General features: G+C 50.5%; 1 protein-coding gene across 5 annotated transcripts in view; it reads right to left on the minus strand.

Moving 5' to 3' along the window:
• The window catches only part of RALY (RALY heterogeneous nuclear ribonucleoprotein), a 130024-nt gene extending 129266 nt beyond the window's left edge, over positions 1-758 (minus strand). For 3 of the 5 annotated variants that reach the window (XM_085557929.1, XM_021540446.4, XM_085557927.1), the window contains exon 1: positions 559-710. The gene's annotated coding sequence lies outside the window, so the exon portion shown is untranslated. Of the gene's footprint in view, positions 1-558 lie in introns of all 5 variants that reach the window. The other 2 variants (XM_085557931.1, XM_021540449.4) reach the window with 1 other exon arrangement.
• Between the last annotated feature and the right edge of the window lie 20052 nt (positions 759-20810).

The following is a 20810-nucleotide window of genomic DNA, read 5'->3' on the forward strand; positions in this document are numbered from 1 at the left end:
CCACCCCTCTGCCCACCGCCCGCTCCCGCTGCTGCCGCGGCGCGGCCTGCACCGATCCGCCCTCACGGGGCTCTGCCGGGCAGGGCCGCGGAGCTGCGGCTCGCCGGGGGCAGAGCCGCTCGCCCCGCACCGCCCGCTCCCTCCCGCTCCGCTGCCCGCGCGGTGGAAGAGTCCAGAGCGGGGCGGGCGCGGGAGGGGCCGCGCCGCTCCGGGCGCGGGTCCCCGTGAGGGAGCGGCGGGGCTCCGCTCGCTCGGGGCTCCGCTCGCTCGGGGCTCCGCTCGCTCGGGGCTCCGCTCGCTCGGGGCTCTCGGTGTTGGCGGTGCCGGCCCCGCAGCGCGGTCTGGGAGCAGCGGAGCAGCCGCCCCCAGCGCTGGCACCGGCACCGCTCGCCCTGTGCCGGTTCACCGGAGCCGCAGCCGAAGTTCGCACCCGCGGCGTGCCCGCCGAGCGCGCAGCGGAGCCGTGGGTGCACCCCGGAGCTCCCGGGCGGCTCTCGGTAACAGCGCGATGCTCAGCCCGGCTGCTCCGTTCTGTGTCCGCCCGCTCCTGGCACTCACCGGGCAGAAAACGGTTCTCTTGGGAAAATGATGTTTCCTGGCCGAAACGATCGTCCGGCATTCCGGCGCTGCCTGGAGGCGTGGGCAGGCCCGGCTGAGAGCCCGGCGCTAGAGGGACGGGCACACGGGTCCAGAGCTCCCGCTGTGTGTGTGCTCCCAGCTCGCGGCAGCGCGCTTCGGGTGACACCAATGCAAATAATTCCATGCAGCCGCTCTCGACAGCGTGTTAGGGAAGGGCAAGAGCTCACCCAGCAGGAGCGAGGCATCAACAGAGGCATAAATCATAGAAACGCCATCAAGTCCAAGCATTATCCCAGTGCTGCCAAGCTCACCACTAACCTGTGTCCCCAAGTGCCACATCCTCACAGCTTTTAAATCCCCCTGGGCAGCTGTGCTGGGGCTGGACAACCCTTTCAGTGAAGAAATGTATTCCTGTTACATGCCTGGGATAGTGCAACAGCAGAAATGATTAATTGACAGACAGGGCAAATCCCCCGTAAGTTTTCCCCACTGATCCCAACAGAATTATACTGGTGTTTAAGTGATCAGTTACACAAAACTACCCAACACAGTGCTGATTCCTGATGGGACTGGTGGGAGTGTTGAGGTGTTCAGAAGATACCTCTGAAGGTTGGGTAAAGACCCCTCAGTAAGGAGAACTCTCCTGTCAATATCAAGACGTCTCTGGCTGTGAGCTGGAAGCAAGAACTCGGTACCTACCAACCCAAATGAGAGCAATTAACTGGCTTTTTAGCTTATTTTTTCTTGGGCAACTCATGGCTGACACAGGGCAGGGAGTAGATTGGATATCAGAAAGAAATTCTCCCCTCTGAGGGTGGGGAGGCCCTGGTACAGGTGCCCAGAGCAGCTGTAGCTGCCCCTGGATCCCTGGCAGTGCCCAAGGCCAGGTTGGACAGAGCTTGGAGCAGCCTGGGACAGTAGAAGGTGTCCCTGTCCATAGTAGGGGCTTCCAACCCAACCCATTCCATTATTCTATGATATCTCTTCCAAGCTTCAGTTTCTCACCTGCACCATGTGCCTTCCCTTGGCAGGGCTGAAAGCCACATCAGCTTCCTGGTGGAGTACACTGTTTTCCCATGAAATCCAATTCCCCCAGTCTGACATGGGATGTTGCTGTCCCTCTATCCTCGAAGAACAGCATCCTCTTTGGGTTTGGCTTTCCATGATACATGCCCCCTCAGAGTGAGATCACAGAGAGCATCACAGCAGTGCTGTGATCAGGGCATCAAAGTGCCTTTTCTGGCCATGGCATCTCCTGGTTTCCTTCTAAATTCTAATTCCCTTGGAGCTACACAACAACATTTCAGAATCATTTAGTGATATTTTCCCAGGGCTGGAACATTCATAGCTTTAACCAAAATTCTCCACCCACCAAAGCCCCAGGAATGTCTATAAACTTGTGCAACAGCAGGTGCTTCTCTTATTAGTCCAGAATTAAGTTTTCATCAAGCCCTGATTTCTTTAGAGTCCTATTTATTATTGCTTAACAATCACTTGAAAGTCTATGGGTGGGAAGCAATACAAAAGCATCTTTCATTATTCATTAAGGACAAGCGATGCAGGGCTTTTGGAAGGGAATAGAAAGTACACAGGCTTTTCTGCATTTAAAACAATTATTTCTTATTAATAACCCTGCGGAAAGGTGCCCCGCAGAGATGTGCAGTTTGGGTGTTTTGAAGTTCAGTCTCTTGATCACAAAAAGAGATTTTCTTCCCCTGTGACATTCCTCAGCAGAGTTCCTGGGTAATGTTTTGTCATTTTTATTTTTAAAAAATATTTAGGCGATTATTTTGGGGCGTGACCCCCTCCTGGGATGGATAATAATGTAGTGGTGATTGTGGAGATCAAGACCTGATCTCCATGAGAGTCTGTCATAAGAATAAAAAAGCTGCAGCTGCAGAGCAAACCTTCAGCAGGTTTGGGAAGAGGACTGGGGAGCTACAAGATCCCAGGAGAGCTCATGTTGGAAGGGACATTGAGGGTCTTGTTTTGAGGGTGCATTTCTCAGGTCATTGCTATGGCTATTAGGGCGTGTCCCAGGAAAGACCCCTGAAGGGTCTTGCCCCTTGTAACTGGCACCCAGGCAGAGCCCAACCCATCCCTAATCCCCCTGGAGCCCAGGGCTCATCCAGCCTTTACAAAGCCGCCCATCTGCACTGTGAGGTGCTGACTTGGTATGCCAGGAGAACGTAGGAGACCACATCAAAGTTCTTCCCAGCACCAAGGCACTGGGGTGCTGTGGGATTCCATGTGAGGAACCACAGAAGATGCTCCTTACCAACCTTAACCCAGGGAGAAGTGGACAAGGGACCTCCAGCCTGCAGAGCTGAGCATCTGCTGATCCAAGTCCCTTGGTCTGCCCTGAACAGCCACACACTGCTCTGAGGCTGAAGAACCACACAGAGCAATTTTGCTGCGGTCCCACAGGTGAGGAGGAGCTCCAGGGCATGGCCCAGCTCCTCTGGCTGTGCCTCCCCAGAGGATCTGTCCCTCCAATCCTGAATGGGTGTCCTTGAGGCTGCAGACTGGGGAATTCAGAAGGCCCTGGAAGAAATCAGCATGGGGCTGTGCACAGGCAGAGCACCCCATCACCAGAGGAGGAGGCACTGGGAGCCCACCAGAGCACCATGTGGTGGGGAGCTGTTCCAGAGCTGTTCCAGAGTCCCTCTGCCAGCTGAGTCTGGCTATGCCTCAGATTCCCTCAGTTTGTCCCCTCCCTGCCACCTCCTGCCTCTGCCTCCCTGCTTGGAAAAATGGGGCAAGCCAGACTAGAGGTGATGTCTGTGGGGACTTGGGGCCATGTGGGGCCTGGGGGTGCCAGCCCAACTGGAAAGGGGAGAATGTGGGGTCCTGCCAGGCTGGGAGAGCCTGCAGGGGCCATATGGGGATTGCTGAGGTCACTTGGTTTGTCCAGCTGGGGAAGACAAGGCTGAGGCCAGACTCATCAGGGGCTGCAGCTCCTCCCGAAGGCAGCTCTGATCTCTGCTCTGTGACAGGGAACAGCTGGAGCTGGGCCAGGGAGGCTGAGGCTGGAGATCAGGGAAAGGCTCTTCCCCAGAGGTGCTGGCACTGCCCAGGCTCCCCAGGGGATGGGCACATCCCCAAACCTGCCAGAGCTCCAGGAGCATTGGGACAGCGCTGCCAGGGGTGCCCAGGTGGGGCTGTTGGGGGGTCTGTGCAGGGATGGGGCTGGGCTGGGGGGTCCTGTGGGTCCCTCCCAGCTCAGGACATTCTGTGCTGTCATTCCCTGAGAACAGGGCTGAGGGCAGAGCCCCTTCTTGGAGAGATCCCTGGGGCCATGGTGCAGCTCCCAGAGCTCCTCTGAGGCGTTGCTGCCTGCTAAAACATCCCAAAGAAAGTGAGTCCACCTGTGGGACCCCTCCCTGGGTCCTAATTGGATAGTGGGACCCTGAGAAGGTGAGAGATCTTTTTTATTTCTTTTATTGGCATGTTTGTCCCAGACACTGTGTGTGGCTGGATCCTTCAGACCTTTAACACTCTTTCCCTTCCCTTCCCTTCCCTTCCCTTCCCTTCCCTTCCCTTCCCTTCCCTTCCCTTCCCTTCCCTTCCCTTCCCTTCCCTTCCCTTCCCTTCCCTTCCCTTCCCTTCCCTTCCCTTCCCTTCCCTTCCCTTCCCTTCCCTTCCCTTCCCTTCCCTTCCCTTCCCTTCCCTTCCCTTCCCTTCCCTTCCCTTCCCTTCCCTTCCCTTCCCTTCCCCCTGTTTTCAATCTTCCGTATTTGATTTTTGTGCTGGGAGATAGAGAAATACCAGTGGGTTTCTTTCCTTATTTTTTCTCTCTGTTTTTAATGAATTTTTCATTTTGTTTCACTCATACAGAAAGAATAACAATGAAGCAACAGTGTCAACATAGAAAGAATTTGCTCCAAAGTCACACCATGGCCAATCTACAGCAGCAATAATAGATTTTGTGAATCCCACTGAAGGGAATCATAAGTGGAAGGGGTGGGGAGTGCAAATGAAAGGCTCTGAACTAATTTGTTCAGAGCAAAGCCCCATTCTAAGGAGCTGTTTATAGAACAAGCAAAAAAATATAATAAAAAAGAGCACTCTGCCAAAGCAGATTTCTAATAGGAGAGGAGCAAGACATACACAGGTGCTTTGTGATGTTTAAAAAAATAAGTTGCCTAAAAAGGCATCTCCTGGGAGATGACCAGGATGCAGCCAGGGGCTGGGATCACATCTGGGCTGAGCAGGCATTGGAGTTGGGCTGGATTTGCTGTCGTGCCAGACTCTGCTCTGCATTGGCTGCTCCAGTAATGGCTGTGCTTCCCAGTCCGAGCCAGGTTCTCCTTTTATATTTGTTGTTCTTTCCAGGAGGTGTTAACACCAATTTATGAGCTCAGTGGGATGACAGAGCCGGGTGAGCAGTGATGACCTTGGAACTCACCTCTCTCAGATTTCTTTTTCCACCCTATCTCAAGTCAGTCTAAAAGCAATAAAAGGATGTTGGAAGGGGGGAGCTGGTGCTCATCCATTTCATGTTAAAGGAGGGAAAACTCAGTGAACATGATCTCAAAAACCTTGCAGGTGGCTGTATCCATACCGCTGTCATCTTGGGAAGGGCTGCACGTTTCCCCTCAGTCTCCTGCCCGCAGGAACTCCTGCCAAGGAACCACAGAATTATGGATCAGAAAATCCCCAGCTGGAAGGAGCCCCCAGGATCATCCAGTCCAACTTCTGTGCCTGCCCAGGACACCCAACAATGCCACTCTGTGCCTAAAAATGTTGTCCAAATGCTCTGGCAGCCTTGGGGCCGTACCCACTGCCCTGTGTATATCCGGGTGCCTTTTCTTCCTTTTCTTCTGCACACTACATGCAGCTGAAAACATGCTGGAAAAAAAAACCTGTGCTTATTTTCTTACATTTTTCTTAGTGTTACATTGAGGAAATCAAAGATTTGCTGCTAAGCACTCCCTACACCGTACAGGAAATGCATCAGCTCACAGGCCCTGAATGGGAGGCAGCACAAAGAGAATTCTCTCAGAAAAGACAGAAAAACAATTAATGTGTTAGGGAAGGGGGAGCAAATAAAGAATATTACTTCCAAAGATCATTAAAAATAAACCAATTTTCTTGAAGTGTGGTGGTTAAACAGCACTGGCAGAGGTTGTCCAGAGAAGCTGTGTCTGCCCCTGGATCCCTGAAGGTTTCCAAGGCCAGGTTGGTCAGGGCTTGGAGCAGCCTGGGATAGTGGAAGGTGGGGTTGGAGTGAGTTGATGTTTTGGTCTCTTACAACACAGCACATTCCATAATTTTATGAGTTTCTTCCTTAAAATAACGCTGTGTCTGCCAAGGTACTTTTTGGCCCAGAAATGCTGCCCAGCTCCAGCAGTGACATTGTTTATGAGCTACCAAGTGAAGGCGACTGCTTTGAGTGAGTGTCCCGAGGGAAAGCAGCAGGGACACCGATCACACAGGACCACACCTGCCCAGGTAGCTCCTCGTCCCTTGCTTGTTCCTGGGCACAAGCACCAATAAATCTGCCAGTGCCTGGGCATCAGCAGTGTTTCCCAGATTGACTTTGCTCTGTTTGGTTCAAGTGCCTGACAAATGAAGGAAGCAGGAGAATGATAAAGACTAAATCTTATCTTAATAGCCTTCATTATTAACTGTCTCCAGATTTATGTGTCACTGGAGGAGGGAGGGAGGGAGTGAGCCAGGCACCACTGGGTGAGCCCAGGCAGGTTCCTGCCTTTCCCCAGCTGTGGGATTTCCATCAGTGAGGTCTGGCTCTGTGGTTGGTTTTTTCCAACACCTACACTGTCTGTAAGGAAACTGTCCATGTGCTGCTCCCACCATCTGATGGCTCTTGGCCTCCTCTTGGTCCTTCTCCTCTTGGATCCCCCTGGGATGGCAGTCCCATGGTGAGGCAGAGGCAGGGACCAGCTCTTTGTCCCAGGTTGCTCCAGGGAAGAGGGAGAAGTGGGGGCTGTCCCAGCTGGAAAAGAACACTGAGGAGCAGGATCATCCAATTTCCCACCAGGGAATTCCCACTGCTTTTGCCATGCTCCAGGAGAGGGATGTGGCTGTGCTCCAACAGTGCTTTTATTTCACAGCTCTCTCCTGCCTTCCTGTGCCACCAGACAGACACCTGCCTGGTAAAACCTGGTGTTGCAAAGGATTTCTTACCTGGGGAAGCTGACAAAGCCCTGATCACTGGCAGCTCCCGTGGGTGTGCATTGACAAATGGATCCAGCACCACAGGAGCTGCTGGGGAGTGGGGGAAGGACCAACTTTCACCTGAAAAGGGAGGAGAAACGTGGGGCAGTGTGTGGGGAAGAGGAGGGGTCTGGCAGCAGGGCCAGGGTGCTGCACCTGAGCCCAGCACCTCTGCCTGGCTTCCAGAGCCTGTGCTGATGGCAGGAGAACAGCAGCAAAAAGAGAAAAATTCAAAGTGTCTTGGTAAACTCAGATCAATCCCTTTGCAAACCCAGCCAGTGCCTCCCAAACCGTGTGGTATTTCTGTCCACTGGAAGCATGGGATCATTTCTTAGGCAGATCTTAATTTGTGTGTCCTTTAGCACTCTTCCCTAAAAAGCCCCAAAAGGAGACTTTCTGCTGCAGTTGCCATCCAGGAGATCCCATTCTTAGCTGGAGCACATCCACCTCCCCGAGACCTGCTGTCATTAGGTGCCCAGGCAGAAATCCCACAGAAATGCTTTAATTAAAGCGGACATTAAGAGCTCACTCATTCAAGCCAAAGAACATTAGGAGGAATTTAAATGAAGAGATTTTTAAATCTGTGACATTTGTTCTAATGAGAAAACACTTTCTAATCCTAAGTGTCTCCTAATTCAAAACAGATTGGAAAGACTGCAAGTAAAAACAATTTTTTTTTCCCTCCCAAAAACACGTCCTGTAATTAGTAGACCTAACTGGCAAATACCATTTGTCTTTTTCCTACAGCTTCTATATCAGCTTGAAAGCAGGAGGTGACAAACAGCAGAAATGCACCCACAGGTAGTCTGCATTTTATGTTAGGACAGGTAACAGAACTCATGGAAATTTCCACCACATCAGTCCCAGCATCTGTGGGGGGAAGTGATATGGAGGATGCAGGATGCTCCTGATCCATCTAATGAAAGGGATATTGCTGCAGCCAGGGGCTGGATGCTGAGGAGGGGCAGGGAAGCAATCTGTTTGCAAGAGAGGAAAAACATCCAGTGATTTGCCAGAGTGGGACTATTTTTGTCTGGAAACGCTGAGATAATGAAATGTGAAATAACAGCAGACAGAAAAGTGTGAAGCCTCAAATGAGAGTAACTTGGGGATGCAGCAAACCCTTTCAGGGGGGGTTAGACAGATGTTAGAGAAGTGAAATACAATCCATCCTCTTTTGTTTTAATCATAGAAGAGCTGGAGAATGGAAAGGTCCTTAATTTTTGGTGTGTTTCACAAATAAAAGTCCTACACAGTAGAAGGTGACATGTCCTGCTCTTCCCTCAGTTGTGTTTTATTTGAGAATGTTGCCCTCAGCATAAAACAGTAAGGCAAGAAATGTGCTGGATACTACTGCAACTTTCTGGAAGTCCCAGACATACACAGTTTGTAAGGACTTTATCCATTTCCCTAGGAAAAAAGAGACTTGACTGCACCAAGAGAGATCCCTACAATATTGTTTTGTTTTGAAAAGACAGGCGTCTGCTAAGGAAGGCAGGAGCATCCCTTCAAATGGAAAATAAAAAAACTCCCTCCAAATTATTATAATTTTGAAACTAAGAGGCTCTCAGGCAAAGATATGGGAACAGGAAAAACAGTTCTTTATTAGGAAAATTAAAAATGCAAATGCAATAGTACAAAAAAGAAAACAAACCAGTGCCAGAGTGAGAGCAGCCCTGTCCCCTGTGGGTCAGGGAGGTGGCTCAGCCCCATCCCAGGGGGGCTCAGCCCTCCTGCAGTGCCAGCTGTGCTTCTGCTGGAGCAGGATCCTGCACAAGGGGGGAGTTTTCCTCTGGAGCTCCAGGGCTGGGGGAGATGGGCCTGGGCTCCTCTGGGAATGGAGGGGGAAGGAAGCTGCTCCTCTGGGAATGCAGGGGAAGAAAGCTGCTCCTCTGGGAATGGAGGGGGAAGGAAGCTGCTCCTCTGGGAATGCAGGGGGAAGAAAGCTGCTCCTCTGGGAATGCAGGGGGAAGAAAGCTGCTCCTCTGGGAATGCAGGGGGAAGGAAGCTGCTCCTCTGGGAATGCAGGGGAAGAAAGCTGCTCCTCTGGGAATGCAGGGGAAGAAAGCTGCTCCTCTGGGAATGCAGGGGGCAAAGGCTGCTGTGGGGTTCCAAAGGCAGATTGGATCCAGGTAGGAATGCTTGGCTCCTCCCCTGGGTGCAGCATCTCCCCATGGATGCTGGAATTTTCTCAGCCATGCAGGGACACTCAGTGGCCATGGACAGCAGAGATCTCCTGCAGGGAGGATTGGCTGTGGGAGAGATGAAGAAAAAACTGCCCAGGGAGCAGCAGAGACCTGCCCCAGCTCTGACAGATGCTGACAGAACACACAACCCCATTTCCAACCCAGGAATACAGAAACCCCTATAATATCAGGAGTCCACCAACTCTCCCTGTCCCTGTCTGCTGGGACAGTGACCTGGTGCTGACAGCTCATCCTCTCCCCGGGCTGAGCAAGATCCTCTCTGCTCGGGGCCCTCCCAGGCAGGGCAGGACAGGGCTGCTCCACAGAGTGTCCTCCCTGAGCCAGCACCTGGATTTGGGAATGAGGTGTTCTGATGTAAACTGGCCAGGCATCAGCCTGGATCCAGCCTCCCACCTCCTTCAGATTTTGCAGAAGTTGGCTCCAGAGCTAAAATTCATCATCAGCCTTACTCCTCCAATGGGACAAAGAAAAGAATCTGGATGCAAAGACCCAAAGTCTGGATTGGAATGTTTGTGGCATGTATCCACCTTTAGTTCCATGCACAACATGATCTTCCCTAACGAGGAACGTGGGTGCAGATGACATGATCCTATTTAAAATCCAGATCTGCCTGGTTGCTGTGCTGGAGGGGAGGGTACTGCCAGTGGTTCCAGATGGATCAGGTTTGCCTTGTTTCCTGCTGGCTCCCTGTAAATCCACAAGCATAAATGACAGCACAATTCCCAGAAAAACACCTACTTTTAAGCATGGACCAGTTACCCTGTGGAAGTGTCTTTGTTTTCATCCTACTTTAGAAACATAAAACACTTTACCTAAGAGTCCAATTAAACCAACTTGGGCTTTAAAGCTTGGGTACTCAGAGCCATCTTCTTGAAAGAGTAATCCTGAGCTGGTATAAATTGATACAAATCAATGAAGATCAAGAGACTGACACCCAAGTATGCTCACTGACAACCCAACTTAGATCTCAGTAAATCATCTCAAATACTGTGCAAAAACTCAGCTATTCTGAAACCCTGCAAGCACAGAGACAGAGAATACATCCCTTATATTGGGGGAATTAATTTGCTGGAAATAGGGAGCTCCTCAGGTTCTGGGTGCAGAATTGGTAAACATAGAGCATTTTAAGCTATTTACCATTTTGAAATCAGGTCTCTTAATCCTGTCTCCTCTGAGATTCCATCTGCATCTTCAGGTGGTTTTGTAGCTGCTCTAATCTCTCCTCCTCCTCCTGCTTTGACTCATCACCATGGATGACCCACCATGAATAAAAGATTAGGATGTGTCAGATTCAAAGGGAACCTTTGCTGCTGGGGTCAGTGCTCCAGCTCCTGGGCTGCAGGACATGGAGGCTGAGGAGTCCAGAGGGGTCAGCACTGGTCTGGATCATATAGATGCACTTCCAGTCACCTCCTGGTCCAGGCTGAGAAGATAATGCTTCATCTGTGAGACCTAACAGGGCCTGTGCTGCGAAGGCTGTCATTTCTGAGTCTGTTTTCAAGGAGATAACAGGGCCTGTCACCAGCAAGTCCACAGGAAGAGGGATGAAGGTTACACATGATGGGTAAAGGCACCAATGATGGCCAAAGGAAAAAAGTTAGGATCTAAACTTTGAATTTCTGCTCAGGATTTCATGGCCTATTCTGCTCCAACCCTGCACCTGAATGCATGTGCCAAGTGGTGCTGGGCAAATCCTCTCCTGGGATGTCTGGTACTTTCAGTAGGGTTTTGCTCAGTTGTTGCCACATTGATAACTTGGACAAGCTTCAACTTGGTTCATGTCTTGGTTTGAAAAGGCAGGTGTCTGCTAAGGAAGGCAGGAGACTACCTTGAAGTGGAAAATGCAAACCCCCTCCCTCTGAACTGTTATAATTCTGAAATTAAGGGACTCTCAGACAAAGATATGGGAGTAGGAGTAACAGTTCTTCTCTAGGAAAATTAAAAATACAAATGCAGTAGTACAAAAAAAAAAAAAAAAAAAAAAAAAAAGTAAAGAAACCAGTGCCAGAGTGAGAGCAGCCCTGTCCCCCTGTGGGTCAGGGAGGTGTCTCAGCCCCATCCCAGGGGGGCTCAGCCCTCCTGCAGTGCCAGCTGTGCTTCTGCTGGAGCAGGATCCTGCACAAGGGGGGAGTTTTCCTCTGGAGCTCCAGGGCTGGGGGAGATGGGCCTGGGCTCCTCTGGGAATGCAGGGGGAAGAAAGCTGCTCCTCTGGGAATGCAGGGGGAAGAAAGCTGCTCCTCTGGGAATGCAGGGGGCAAAGGCTGCTGTGGGGTTCCAAAGGCAGATTGGATCCAGGTAGGAATGCTTGGCTCCTCCCCTGGGCGCAGCATCTCCCCATGGATGCTGGAATTTTCTCAGCCATGCAGGGACACTCAGTGGCCATGGAGAGCAGAGATCTCCTGCAGGGAGGATTGGCTGTGGGAGAGATGAAGAAAAAACTGCCCAGGGAGCAGCAGAGACCTGCCCCAGCTCTGACAGATGCTGACAGAATTCACACACATCTTACAGCCCAGTTCAGTTTCTAGGGCAGCAGTGGAGGGGAAGGTGCTGATCTCCTCTTTCAGGTGATGCCAAACGACGAGATGGAATGGCGCTGTGTCAGGAAAAGTTCAGGTGGGACATTGGGGAAAGGTTCTTCCCCCAGAGGGTGCTTGGTCCCTGGGACAGGCTCCTCAGGGAAATAAATGATCATGGCAGAGCCTGCCAGAGCTCAAGGAGCACCTGGACAATGCTTTTTATCCTCTGTTTAGTTCTGGGTGTTCCTGTGAGGACAAGCAAGTTGCTGATCCTTTTGGCTCCCTTCCAGCTTGAGGCAATCTGAGAGTCTATGAAACTCCTGAAAAACACCTGCCCAAGACATCTGCCTTGAGGAGAAGGGACTGAGAGTTGTTTAGGTCCCTTTGGCCACCCCTCCTATGGTTCATCTCCCTTTAAACACGTGCCTTGATTCCTCTAGAGACTGTTCATCTCTCTGCTATGCTGAAGTGGCCTCCAACACCAACCTTTTCCCTCTGAGAGCATTTCCTCAACAAGATGTCCCATGAGCATGGATACCACCCAAACCATTACAACCCCCACTTTAGAGTGAATCTCCCATCTTTAGCTGATTCCTGGGCTCTTCACCAGGCACAATCTCCCCTCCAAAAGCCTTTTAATCCTGTAGCATTGGTGCTGGGCCTGGTGCTGCTTGGAGAGCTGTGCACAGCCTGACTGCTGCCCTGCTGAAACTCCCAGGGATCACACTGGGAGGAGATAAGAACGGACTTTGAACAAACTGATTTCTTATCAGCTGGAGGTCTGATTCTCTGGTCTGATACTTTCTCTGGCAGCAGCTGTATGGGAATACCGGGACAGCTTAGGGGCTGTGGCGGCTCTCAAAACAAACCAGGATGGCAGAACTGGGTCTGCTGAAGGAAGACATAAATTAAATTCACCTTCCAGCATTCACTGCAAGTGAAGCTGATCTGCATTTCTTATACCAAGCAAAGGCTACAGCTCAGATGCTAATTTTATCTTGCTGGCTTTGTAGTGTCCTTGATCTTCAAGAAAATTCAAAATAACATGGAGCAAATGTATAACTAAGTCATTTTAAAGAAGGAACTGCAAAGTGCATAACTCTGCTCAAGGGGAAACAGCTTCTCTGCTAAACACGGAGTATGAAATCAGTTCATGCTGGCAGACTGAACAAATGGGCTCTTTACTCCTCATCCTCACAGCAGGGCTTAGGGAGCTCGTTTCCATCTGCCCGGAGGGAATGTGCAGGAAAGCCAAGCCCACCCTCACCTCCTCATGGCTTGTGACAGATGGTGACAGATTGTGACCCTGCCCTGACACAGCTCCATTCCATCTCCTCATTTGGCATCACCTGGAAGTGGAGATCAGCACCTTCCCCTCCACTGCTGCCCTGGAAGTTAAACCAGGTTTAAGCCTGTCCAAGTTCTCTGTGTGGCAGCAACTCAGCAAAATCCCTTTGCTGAGCAGACACAGGCGATTGATAAACATTGGGCACAGTTCCTGCACGGGACCCTCTGCACTGGTGTGAACAGCCAGCCCCGGTGCTGGGACAGGCAGGGCTGTCTCAGAGGCAGGCAGGCACCTCTGAGAGAGTCCCAGCAGTGCCAGGAGAGGAGGAGGGGGGACACAGACACTGTGTGCTGGTGTGGCTGGGAGGGGAAGCACAACTCAGGAGAGCTGGGCTGGAGTGCTTGAAGCCGTGCCAAGCTGCCAGTGCAGCCCCAGGGTCAGAGCCTGGGCTCCCCTCCCTCTGCAGAGCTCCAGCTGAGCAGGAGCTGAGCAGGAGCTCCAGGGCTTGATGCTCTGCTCCCAGGAGCAGGATCAAACTGTACTAAACTCACTGTGCTAAACTCACCGTGCTAAACTCACCGTGCCAAACTCACTGTGTTCAACTCACGGTGCTAAACTCACTATGTTAAACTCACTGTGCTAAACTCACTGTGCTAAACTCACCATGCTAAACTCACCATGCTAAACTCACCATGCTAAACTCACTGTGTTCAACTCACGGTGCTAAACTCACTATGTTAAACTCACTGTGCTAAACTCACTGTGCTAAACTCACCGTGCTAAACTCACCGTGCTAAACTCACCGTGCTAAACTCACTGTGCTAAACTCACTGTGCTAAACTCACCGTGCTAAACTCACTGTGTTCAACTCACGGTGCTAAACTCACTATGTTAAACTCACTATGTTAAACTCACTATGTTAAACTCACTGTGCTAAACTCACCATGCTAAACTCACTGTCCAGGTGCACCTGCTGGAAAGGCCCTCGAGGCTTCAGGGTAACAGTGCAGGCTGCTGTAGCAGCATGGGGTTTACATGGTGGTTGCTGCTTCCTATTTCCCAAAAAGCATCTCCTGTGGAAAAGCTGCTTGGGTCAGCATTCAGGGAAGGCAGTCGAGTCCACACACACCACTCCAGCTCAGCCAAGAGAGGCAGGAGGGCTTTATATGGTCAGCTCCAGTGAGGTTTATCCCAACACGACCAAGGGGAACCAGGGACAAAAGACAGACAAAGGGCAGGACAAAGGGGATTGCCTTTCAGGGAAGGTGGGGCTGCCACCGGGGGTATGAGGAAAGAGGGAAAGGAGAAACCAGGGGAAGTGGGGACATATGGGGATAGGAACTGGGGTGGATCAATGTTGCAAGGCTCCATGGGGGAGATCTTTTCTTTCAGCCTAGGTGAAGACTCTATGGTGTATTCTTCCAAGGCAAGGCCCTGGGGATTTCCCTGAAGGGTTCAAAGGATTCCACAGGCTGGTACAGCTGTACCTGGCGGGGAAGCAGGCAGAGGTCACCTCAGGGGTCACCTCAGGGCAGGGGACATCCTTGTCCCTCGGTGCAGGAAGAAAGGAGGGCTCAAACAGCAGCCCTCCCACTCAGACTCTGCTCCCCAGGGCAGTGCCTGCCACCAAGGAAGACTGAACAATTCCCTGTGGAAAGCAAATGCTTCCTTCTTGGCTGCTCTCCAGCCATGGGCCCTGCTTATCCCACCCCACATGTCAGGGTACAGGTGAGCTGGGGCAGAGCCTGGAGTGCCAAGCAGCAGATTAAACCAGGACCAGCTGCAGCTCTGCCACCATCATCCCCAAATCTTGTCTTAGTCTGTCCCAGGCAGAGCTGTCTGGCACTGAGGAAAAAGATTTCTCCATGCAACAGGGAAACATTCTTGCCTTTCACTGGTACCAAACTCCAGCAGTCCCTGCTTTCCAGGTGAGAGGTGCAGGAATGGTGCTGCAGAGCTGTCACAGGCCTGGGAAGGGGCAGGAAGTCCCTGGGCAGACAATTCCCACAGCAAGGGTGCTGTGGGAATACCAGCACATGTCCTACATGTCTTTTCAAATTCCTACAAAGCAAAAAAGGAGAAAAATGCACGTCAGGTCAGAGAAAGAGCCACCATGGCAGGATGGAGGGCAGGCCCCAGAGAGCTCTTCTGGAGGAGCTCAGAGGACAGAGATGGATGCTCTTTCTCACCACTCTCCATGTTCACCTCCACACTCAGGGCACAGGGTGGAATTCCTGGGATGTCTGTGCAGGGCCAGGAGTTGAACTGGATGATCCCTGTGGGTTCCTTCCAGCTCAGGATAGTGTGTGATTCTCTGAGGTTATTTGGCCATTATCCTCCTTCCTCAGCCAGGGCTGGAATCTCACAGCCCCATCACATCTGCTCCTGAAGGACTGGTCAGGACATATCCTTGTGAAGGTGAGTACAAGGAAGGATTTAACCTGATGGCACCACAACCTAATGCCCCACCCCTGCAGAGCTGAAGACATCAGCTGGACACAGCAGAAGCAGGACATCTGCCAGGGAGTTTAGACTCTGCTCCATGCCTGTATTTTTTTCCAGTTGGACATAGACAAAGTGAAAAAAAACCCAAACCAACAAAACAAAAGAAAAAACCAAAACAACAACAACAACAAACCAAACAAACCCCCCCAACAACAACAACAAAAAACCTGGAGAAGCAGCTGAATTGAAAATAAGAAATGAGCTGAGGTATTTGTTTTCTTTGCTTGGATTTAATTCTCCTTGGAATAAAGTAGTGAGAACCAGATAGTCTGTTCCTGGAGCCCTCATGCCAGCCCCACTGCTCTGCTCTCCCGTGAACCCCTGCCCACCGACTGGGACCTGCACACAAATGCTGAAGGTGAACCATAGAGGTGCTGAACCTTCCCCTTTCTTGAGCACATTTGGCCTCAAATCGTTTTCTCCAGTCTCTCTGTGCTTTCATTAAGTGTTTTCTTTATTTTCAGAGCAGGTGCTTGCTCCTGTTCTTAATGAACCTCTCTGCTCCCTTGTAAACAAGCCCTTTATTAGCTGCACAAGCATGTGCTTGTTTCTATTTATACCTTTTCCATATCAATATTTGAAAGCACACTCCCCTACGCTGCATTCCTTCCCTGTGCCCTTTTCCATCCCTGCTGCCTCCTTCCCACCTCTGCTTTCTCTCCCAGGTTTATCCATGCTCATTTAAATCAAACCTAGATTTTTCATTTCCTTTGTTGGCCTGAATTAAATAATTGGGAACTTTGTTTCTGAATGATTTGCATTCACAGACATCTCCACATCCCTCAGAGGTGTCATCCTCTACGTGAGCTAGAAATAGGTGGGAAGTGAGCACTTAAATCCTCCAGGCATTCTTCTGAGTGCCTGCTGTCCACCTGGCTTTGGAGACAGCTACACACCTATTTTTTACTGGATTTATAGGGGTGGGACACCTCTCCTAGGAGGAAAGGCTGAGAGAATTGGCCTTATTTGGCCTGGAGGAGAGAAGGCTTTGGGGTAATCTAATTGTGTGCCTAAAGGGATTCCAGGGGAGCCAGAGAGAGATTTGGGACAAGGGATGGAGGGACAGGACACAGGGAATGGCTCCCACTGCCAGAGGGCAGGGATGGATGGGATTTTGGGAAGGAATTGTTCCCTGTGAGGGTGGACAGCCCTGGCACAGGTGCCCAGAGCAGCTGTGGCTGCCCCTGGATCCCTGGCAGTGCCCAAGGCCAGGCTGGACAGGGCTGGGAGCAGCCTGGGATGGTGGAAGGTGTCCCTGCCATGGCAGGAATGGAATGAAATGGACTTTGAGGATCCTTCCAGCCCAAACCATTCTGTGACTCTGCTGCTGCACCTTTGTGTTCTAAATTCTCATCTCATTAATAGAGGAATTACTGTTCTGGTGTGGCAACCTGTGGCAACAGGAGCTGCTTCCCCTCTCCCAGCAGCTGTACCCAGGGACAAGACTTCAGCTCCTCCAGCCCAAGTGCTGGGAGTAGCTTTGTAATGTAAATAGGCACTCCTGGTATTTTTAACGAGCACCTGCTTTATCCCTCTGCCTAATGAGAGCCTGGACAGAAATGCACTGAAAGCACATGGAAGGTAAGGCTGCCATTTAAGCTAATTAACAGCAAATTAAATTAAACTGACACACACATATATTTTGGGCTCCTGCATCTAACAGGAGGCAATGCTGAAGAGATTTCATTATTCTCATTTCCCATCACCTGCTTTTTTTTTTTTTTTCCCCCAGCACCTTCCTACCCAATTACCTGGGGAAGGGAAAGGGAGAAAGATACTACAGCCAATATGATAATTCTCATTTACATAAATTTTTTTCTGCTTTTTGTTTAATAGTCTGCGACTAACTGCAGAAGAATATATAGTCCATTCTTTAAAAAGCTCCAGTGCACTAATTGAAATTAAATTACATGGAACTCAGTGTCTGGCTCCTGCTCATTGGGAGATAATATGCAAGCCCCAGCTTTACGTGTTATTATTGATGGATGAAGCACTGGAGTCACCACTGAGCCACCTCCCAGGTGCAATTCCCCTTCCTCCAGCTGCAGGGGAGCCTAAACAGATAGTTTTCTCCCCATGAGTATTCTTCATTTGCTGCAGGCAGGGCTGGGAGCCCTTGGCATTCCGGCCATCCAGCGCTGCAGCTTTTGGTCCCTCTTTGCTGCATTAACCCTGGATGATGCTGCTGCAGCCTTTCCTTCACGTTCCTCTGCTTCTCTCTCAGCCCAACTAATCCCTCAGGGGGACGCTGCCGTCACAAACAAGATTTCAGGGGATTTAACGCCAAGTTGGCAGGCCTGGAGAGGAAAGGCTGGTGCTCCCTGGAAGAAGCAAAGCACCAGGAGCTGCTTCCCCAGCTTGCCGGGAGCTGCTGGGGTTCAGTGTGCATGAAGCTCGCTGCTCACCTTCTCAACAGGGGAGCCAATTAGTGCCAGTTGTGATTGGAGCACTTTCTCCACCTGGAGCTGGATTGAAACCTTTCATTCGTTTTGCACAGGCAGAGGAACACAAAATGTTCAAGCATGGATAAAATCCACAAGTTGTGAAGGTTTAGGATACCCCCATGGGTTTTAGTCTTTGTTTCAGACTTGCAGCTTTCATTAAAAAATAAAAGAAAGAAAAAGCAGAGAGAGGAAAAAGAGAAAGGTTTCTTGCCCTTTTGATGATGAAACTAATTCTCCTCATCCAAACTAATACCAGGCTTTCTTGAATGACTCATGCTGAAATGGTCCCTTGGTGGTCTGGGACCTTGGAATAAAGAGTTGCCAAGGTTGGACGTCAGTCCCTGCTGCTGGGGGCTCCAGGGACAGCCTGCCAGCCCCTGCCAGCCTCCCAGGCCCTGTGACATTCCCACACAGAGCAGGAGAACCAAGGAGCTCTGTGCTACTGTCCTCCAGCTCGGCAAGATCCAGGGGGAGCAGGACATGGATGGAGAGCCCCTCCACCACTGGCTCTGTCCTGAGGGGCCCAGCAGGGTCTGCCAAGGGTGCCTGGTCCTCAGTTCCATCCCATTCCAACGTGGGAAGGGCTTTGAGCTGCTTCTCTGCCTTTTGCTTGGACCTCTGCAGGGTTAGAGAGAAGACAAATGCTTGTCTCCTTCCAGGACCTGGTTTCTCAACTGGAGAAAGACTTTTGGATGGTGCAGAAAGTCCCCTGAAGCTGTGCAGAACAGTCCCAGAGGAGGGTTAACAGCACCCAGAGTCTTGCCAGTGGTTCTGCAGCTCTGAGCAGCTCTGTGGAGTTCCCATCCCCAGGCCTGGGAGCATCATCACTGCCTTGAAGAAGGCTGGACCTCATTTAGATTGCTCAGTCCTGCCCTAAAGACTAAAGATCTTTTGGAGGGGTGAAGTTTCCTTTCAAGGGAGCCATCAAACACAGCTCACACCCCGACAGGAAGGGATCATCTTCCAGTGAGGTAAATGGGAATGCAGGTTCCCCCCTGTGCTGCAGATGAGTCACCAGGCAAATGTTCCTGAAACCTCCTGTCAAACAGACTTTACATTAAAGGCAGCATCAGAAGGCACAAAGTGTTTTTCTCAGGATATTTATTAAGTTCTGCAGCTAATTAATCCAAGTATTTACAAAAGAAATGCTTGGCAATACACAGAGTTCAGCCGAGTTCAAGGAATGAAAGAAAATATCAGATCAGGGAACCTGCACATCTCAGTCCATGACAGATCTCCTTAGCAGCAAATCCCAGCAAGAAACCTTTCTGGTTTTCCCCTCAAGTCAAATCCTTAGTGTCAAACCCTATTTTTAACTCAGCCCACTGAGCTCGTGAGGGTGAAAACCCCATGCAAGGACCCTGGGTTCTGCACCACTGCTTTTAATGGTAATGCACTGGGGAAAGATCATCCAGTGCAGCTGGAGGTGCAGAGGAAGCAACACAGAACTTCTTCCTCCAACACACAAAAGTTGTGCTTGGATCCCTCACTGGTACCTCAGGAGCCCGGCTTGTTTGCAGCTCTCCAGATCTTTCACTTTTCTGTTTTTTAAAATGAGGGTTATGTTTTCTTTTTTTTCCAATCATCAGGAACTTTACCTGGCTGCCACAATTTTTCCAACATGATAGATAGTGGATTAAAAACTCCATCTGCCAGATCTCTCAGTGGTTCCTTGGAGGAGGTGATCCCTGGATTTGAATGGAAAGGAGGGAAATTTAGGCTAAGTATTGGGATAGCAACATATGGATGAGGATAAAAACATCCTGGGAGCAAACTGACACTGGGCTTGGAGGAGAAAGAAGAAAGAGAGGCTGTAACAGGCTAGTGGTTTAAGAAAAAGCAGCAGCCACCAGTGCAATCCCAGAGCTCAGACTCCATGGGATCAACAACTGCCCCTCACCCTCTGTGCCAAGCAGGACTGTGCCCTACCTGGATCTTCTCCAGAGGGGAATTGGCAGTCAAATTACATTCATTGTTAGTTCCCTGGTTTTATGGGGCTTCTGTAGGTTCAGTAATTTTTATAGCTGTGAAGTGCAACTTTGGGCAATGAAGGAGACCCTTTACAGAGTTCTGGCTGGACTGCGTGGGATTTAAAAGCTGAGCAGACTTGGGAACAGCAAGAAGGATTACACAGACTGTGCCTCTTCATGAAGATGCAGGCAGGAGGTCCCCATGGAGCTTCCAGTAAGGAAGCAAAAGCAAAGCCTTACTCTAATAAACTCCTCGATTCCAGCACTGACACTATTGTGGGGTTTTGAGCTGCTAATTTTTTTTTTTTTTTTGCTTCCCAGGAACACACAACCACATACAACATTTGCTTGAGGAAACACTGGCTTCCCATTCCCATCAGCAGAGTAAATATGGCAAAGATGAATTGGAGAGGATACCAATCAGCTGCTGAACGGATTTCAGAATGAATTAATCCAGCCTTGCCCTGCAGAGGCTCAGGGATGGTGGCAGCACACTCACCTGGCATGTGCAGTGTCCCTGGGCAAAGGGAGGCAGCTCTGGGGCTTCCTGAGGTGTCAGACAGACCCTGGGGCAGCACTCAGTGCTTACAATGTACCTTACAATGTGCTGTTAACACACAAGGCTCATTTCACCTTCCCTGTGCACTTTAGCCAGGAGCCAGCATCATCTGAATGGCCTGAGGGCTGCCAAGGCCTTTTACATCAGCTCCGCATAGAGACCTCAACAGATGGGGAGGTAAGGGACAGAGAGGATCTCAAATTATTCCATGTAGCCTAATTATCTCATAATAACATCTTTAATGCATCTGAGAAGCTTGGAAGGACTCCTTTCATGCCTAATTGTGAGGCTTTCTGAGAGAGCAATAACTGCTCAGAGGTATTTTCCAAGGATTTTTCTGTCTTTTGCCTTTGTAACATCAGTCAAGCAAACCACTATTGAGCAGTCTCTGTAGTCTGGCTCCCTTTTTAACCTCTCCTGTAAAACCTTTGGATATTATTATCCTTTCCCTATTTGTTCACGTCTTCTGAGCGCAGATGCTTATTTGGGGCTTGCATTAGTGTACTCACCAAACAAAGAGGAAACATGAAAGGAGCAGAGAGCAGTTAGGTTGAAAGTCTCT

This window comes from Lonchura striata, chromosome 20 (genome assembly GCF_050655825.1).
Source record: "Lonchura striata isolate lonStrDom1 chromosome 20, ASM5065582v1, whole genome shotgun sequence".
NCBI classification, from domain to species: Eukaryota; Metazoa; Chordata; class Aves; order Passeriformes; family Estrildidae; genus Lonchura; species Lonchura striata.